Source organism: Hippopotamus amphibius, chromosome 1 (assembly GCF_030028045.1).
Source record: "Hippopotamus amphibius kiboko isolate mHipAmp2 chromosome 1, mHipAmp2.hap2, whole genome shotgun sequence".
NCBI lineage: Eukaryota > Metazoa > Chordata > Mammalia > Artiodactyla > Hippopotamidae > Hippopotamus > Hippopotamus amphibius.
The window spans coordinates 20,508,389-20,514,775 of NC_080186.1; positions in this window are offsets into that span (position 1 = coordinate 20,508,389).

Here is a 6,387-nt window from a genome sequence, read left to right on the forward strand (position 1 = left end):
ATGTAGAATCTAAAAATAATACAAACGAACTTATTTACAAAACAGAAACAGACTCACAACATACAAAACAAACTGACGGTTAGGAAAGGGGAAAGAGAAGGGGGGGAGGCATAAATTAGGAGTATAGCATTAAAAGATACACACCACTACATATAATATAGATACACAAGGATTTGCTGTATAGCACAGGGAAATGTATTTAATATCTTTAATAACCTATAATTGGAAAAAATATATATATATACACCATATATTTTTTAAAGAATGTTATGTCTGCTGGATTTAATCCCAGCTCTGTGACCTTATGGCAAGTCACTTAACCTCTGTGCCTCTTTCCTCATCTGTCTAATGGGGATAATAATAGCACTTGCCTCACAGGGCTCTTTCGATGATTCCTCAAGATAATTCATGTAAACCCCTGAGGACAGTTCCTGGCCCATTGCAAGCACTTGGCAAATGTGGGTTACTGTTAATATTGTACATCAATCTTTGCCTAGTTAGGCAAGTATTTGCAAGTCAGCTTCCTAAAAGCTGATGATGGATGTTCTTGGCTCACTTTGGAAGACGAGAATTTGGGCAGCACGCTTGGAAAGATGAACTACATTCAATTTTATTGCTTTATTCATTAACCCCTGGTTGGAGACCACTGCTCTCCTCCAATGCATTCTTGCCCCCACACCCTAGTCCACACACCACAGTAATAATAGCTCCTGGCATTTGAGCCCTCACCATGTGCCAGGAACCCTGCAAAGCACTTCGACATGCTTTGTGTAACTTCATCAACACGGTGACCCTGCAAGATGGTTGCTATTATTTCTGTTTTACAGACAAGAAAACGGAAACTCAAAGAAGGAAAGTGACTGGCCCAAGATCACATGACCCAAGTTGAGGCTGAGATAGCCCAGAGAAGGAGAGCTCAGGGAAGAACTGCTGGAGCAGCACCTATGAAGAAATAAAAAGGGCCACAAATATGGTAGAATCGAGTCTGGATTCCCTTCAGAGAACAAAGGACCCTCATAAAAATAAAGATGGGTGGAGACCCAAGTCAAGGACTGGGGAAATGAGCTGCAGAATTAGCATCTGGCACCCTGCCAGCATCCGAGGACCCACCATTCATCCATTCACTCACATATTCATTCATTTATTTATCGACTGTCAACTATGTGTCAGGCATTGGACTAGTTTCTGGGAAAACAGCCCATAGGAACATGACCCAGACCTTGGAATTTACAGTCCACTTATCAGAAGTCTTGCAGGATGTTGCTGAAATAAAAAAGCTGTGTGCAACTATCAAGGCTTATTATCATCAAGGGTTTTGGGAAGCAAAATAGAACCTGGAGGGTTGGGCTGGCTTGCACAGTAAAAAGAGAAACACAGTGGAACCACAAACAGAAGCCCCACTTCCTATCTGAAAACCTCAAAAACTTCTCCAATCCATAACCACTGCAACCTCCAACCTTGAGGGCAGTCAGCTGAGCTCCTGGCTGGCTCAGTGCCTGGGTCCTGGAACTCTGCTGCATGGATAATTTGGAGGGGCACCAGGTCAGGAGTTCAGGTCAGAAGGGGAGTCTGGGACCATCATTGCTTCAGAGGGTTAAGCAGCTCTGTGACTCTGACAGGGTTGAGGGTGGAGAGCTCAGCCCAGTCCACACTGTGCTTGCTGCCTCCTCTCTGTGGTTGACACCTCCCTCCCTCTGCCTGACACCCACTTATCTCATCTCCCTGGACAGCCCAGCTGTCAGTCAGATGCAACTGAGCTGGCCTTTGGCTTCACACCCTAGGGCGGGGAGATCCTGAGATAGGGCGAGCCAGCTCTCACATTTGCAGAAAGGGCCTCAAGACTCTTGCATCTTCCCCTGCACCCACCTGTAATCTTCCAGTCCTTATGTGGACGAAACTGTAGATATATCTTCAAATGACATCTGAGGTCATCCCACCTATCCCCTTATCTCAACCATTCCAAGAGAATAGGAGATAAAAAGAGGTCACACAGCTGGGATTCAAATCCAGTAGAGCTAATATACTCTTTATATATATAAATTTATTTATTTATCTATTTATTTTTGGCAGTGTTGGGTCTTCGTTACTGTGTGTGGGCTTTCTCTAGTTGCAGTGCGTGAGCTTCTCATTGTGGTGGCTTCTCGTGTTGTGGAGCACGGGCTCTCGGCTCTCGGGCTTCAGTAGTTGTGGCTCGTAGGCTCTAGAGCATAGGCTCAGGAGTTGTGCACGTGGGCTTACTTGTTCTGCGGCATGTGGGATCTTCCTGGACCAGGGCTCGAACCCATGTCACCTGCATTAGCAGGCGGATTCTTAACCACTGCACCACCAGGGAAGTCCCCAGAGCTAATATACCCTTAACCACTGTACAGCACTGCCTATCATATACACAGATGTCCTATACAGCCTTGAGCGAAACAGGGGAAAACTGAAGTCCACCTGTATGCCGACCATTAGAAGAATTGTACATATTATGTACATACATGCAACAGAATACTATGCAGCCAGCAAAAAGCAAAGGGTAAATCTATTGAGTGCCTCCTGCGTGCTAAACCTCTTTACAATCGTCTTATTTAATCTTCCTCAAAAGTCTTCCAAGGTAAGAATTATTAATGTCTCCCTTTTATAGATAAGCAAACAAAGATTTAGCAAGGGTAAACCAGGTAGCATCCACTCAAATACCTACAGCAGCCATGTGGTTAACAGAAAGTGGTCCAGGAATAAATATGGTGCAAATGATACCTGACACTCAGCCTTGGTGTCAGGATTAAGAAGGAAAGGTGGAGACTGAGGCAAACCAGAGGGCTTAGGCCATTCATCATGACTCAGCATAATTAGAGGCCAGAGCTGCCAAAGGCTCTGCCTTTTCTAGAGAAAAATCAGGATTCTTATGTGAAATCTTTAGGTTTTTTTCTTGAAGTTGGTTCAAATGTTTCAAAATAATGTGCCCACCAATCAGGGCAGATCTGCGTGCTAGATTCGGCTGCCTCTGCCCAAGGTCCCAGAGCCCTAGCTCTTTGCTGTCTCCAAAGAATAAGACCCACATTCCATCAAACATTCAAAGAACACCAATTCTCGACAAAATGTGCTAAAAAATAGAAAAGGAGGGAACACTTCCCAGCTCATTGTATGAGGTCAGTACTACCCTGATACCAAAACCAAAGACAACTACAGAGAAATATCTCTTATGGATATATATGCAGAAATCCGCAACAAAATATAAGCAAACAGAATCCAGCACCACAAGAGAAGGATTATAAAGTAAGATTTATACCAGAAGTGGTTTGACATCCAAAAATTCATTAATGTAATACACTATATCGATAAAGGACAAAAACCACATGATTGGGCTTCCTAGGTGGCACAGTGGTTAAGAATCTACCTGCCAATGCAGGGGACACGGGTTCAATCCCTGCTCCAGGAAGATCCCACATGCTGCGGAGCAACTAGGCCCGTGCGCCACAACTATTGAGCCTGAGCTTTGGAGCCCGTGAGCCACGGCTATCGGGCCCAAGTGCTGCAACTACTGAAGCCCATGCGCCTGGAGCCCGTGCTCCGCAGCAAGAGAAGCCACGGCAATGAGGAGCCCACGCACCACAACGAAGAGTAGCGCCCACTCACCACAACTAAAGAAAGCCTGCGCACGTCAAAGAAGACCCAACACAGCCAATAAAATTAATTAATTAATTAATTTTTTAAAAAACCCCACACAATTATCTCAATAGATGCAGGAAATGCACCTGACTCAGAAAATCCAACACTCTTTCATAATAAAAACACTCAGTCAACTAGAAATAGGGAATTCCCCATCCCAACAAAGAACGTCTGCAAAAAGCAACTGGCCGACATTGCACTTAATGGTTGCTTTCTTGTTGCTTTTCCTCTCAGATCAGGAGCAAGACAAAGATGTCTACTCTCATCACTTCTATTCAGCATTGTCCTGGAGGCTCTACCCAGGCAATTAGGCAAGAAAAAGATGTAAAAGTCATCCAGATTAGGAAGAAGAAATAAAACTATCTCGATACACACATGACATGATCTGATATATAGAAAATCCTAAGGAATCCACAAAAACCTATTGGAATTAGTAAATGAGTTCAGCAAGGTTGCAGGACACAAGATCAACAAATGGTGCTGAGAAAATCGGATATCTGTGTGCACACAAAATTCTCACACTGTGTACAAAACTGACTCAGAGTGAGTCATAGACCTAAATATAAGAGCTAAAAACATAAAGTTCTTAGAAGAAAATATAGGAACAAATTTTCATGGCCTTGGTTAGTCAAAGCCTTCTTAGATACAACACCAAAATCGTAGGCAATGAAAGGGGGAAAAAGGGTAAATTAGACTTTATAAAATGAAAAACTTTTAATTTAAATTAAATTTTAATTTTAATTTTAAAACTTTTAATTTAATGCCTCAAAGGGTTCCATCAAAAAATGAAAAGGCTAGGACAGCTGTAATTTTTTTTTAAAGGAAAATAAGCGTTGTCAAAGATGTAGAGAAACTGGAACACTCATCCATTGTTGGTAGGGATACACAATGGCTTAGCTACTGTGGAAAACAGATTGGTGATTCCTCAAAAAGTTAAAGAATGGCCATACCACCCAGGAATCCCACTCTAGACATATACAAAAAGAACTGAAAATAGGTATTCAAGCAAGTGCATGTACATGCATGTTCATAGTAGCACTGTTCACGATAGCCAAAAGGTAGAAATAGTCCAAATGTCCATCAACAGATGAATGGATAAGTACATTATAGTATATATATGCAATGGAATATTATGCAATGTGGATGAACCTTCAAAACACTATGCTATACAGGTAGTCAAGAGACACATGAAAAGATGCTCAACACCACTAATTATTAGAGAAATGCAAATCAAAACCACAATGAGGTATCACCTCATACCAGTCGGAATAGCTATCATCAAAAAACCTAGAAACAATAAATGTTGGAGAGGATGTGGAGAAAAGGGAACCCTCAAGCTCTGTTGGTGGAAATAGAAATTGATACAGCCGATATGGAGAACAGCATGGAGATTCCTTAAAAAACTAAAAATAGAACTATCATATGACGTAGCAATCCCACTACTGTGCATATACCCTGAGAAAACCATAATTTAAAAAGATACATGTACCACAATATTCATTGCAGCGCTATTTACAATAGCCAGGACATGGAAGCAACCTAAATGCCAGAAGAATGGATAAAGAAGATGTGGCACATATATACAATGGAATATTAGCCACAAAAAGGAACGAAATTGAGTTATTTGTAATGCAGTGGATGGACCTAGAGTCTGTCATACAGAGTGAAGTCAAGAGTAAAACAAACACCATGTGCTGGACTTCCTTGGTGGCACAGTGGTTAAGAATCCACCTGCCAATGCAGGGGACACAGTTTCCATCCCTGGTCCGGGAAGATTCCCATGCCAAGGAGCAACTAAGCCCATGAGCCACAACAACTGAGCTTGCGCTCTAGAGCCTGCAAGCCACAACTACTGAGCCCACGTGCTGCAACTACTGAAGCCCAGGTGCCTAGAGCCTGTGCTCCCCGTAACAAGAGGAGCCACCGCACTGAAAAGCCCGTGCACCCACAACTAGAGGAAGCCCGCTCATAGCAAAGAAGACCCAACACAGCCAAAACTAAATAAATAAATAATAAAATAAGTAAAATTTAAAAAAAGAAGAGTTAAAAAAAACGCTATGCTAAGTGAAAGAAATCAGACACAGATGATCACATATTATATGATTCCATTTATGTGAATGTCTAAAATAGATAAATTCATAGAGATGGTAGATTGGTCGTTGCCAGGGGCTGAGGGGAAGAGGGAATGAAGAGAAATTGCTTAATAGGTAAAGGATTTTACTTGGAACTTATGGAAGTCTTTTGGAATCAGATACAGGTGGTGGCTATACAACGTTCTGAATATCCTAATGGCAGTGAATTATTCACTTTAAAATGGTTAATTTTATGTCATGTGAATTTCACCTTAATTATTTTTCAGAGAAGACAGTGAAAAGAACACACAGAATAGGAGAAAATATTTTCAAATCATTTATCTGATAAGGAACTTATATCCAGAATATATAAACAACTCTTACAACTCAATAATGAAGGGCAAATAACCCAATCAAAAAATGGGCAAAGGATAGGAACAGACACTTCTCCAAAGAAGATATATAAATAGACAATAAACATACAAAAACGCTCAACAACAAAAACTCAACATTATGTCATTAGAGAAATGCAGGTCAAAACCACAATGAATTACTATTTCATACCCACTAGGATGGTTATAATTTTTTTTAAATATGATAAAATACAAGTGTTGGTGACAATATGGAGAAACTGGAGCCCTTATATATTGCTGGTGGGAAAGCA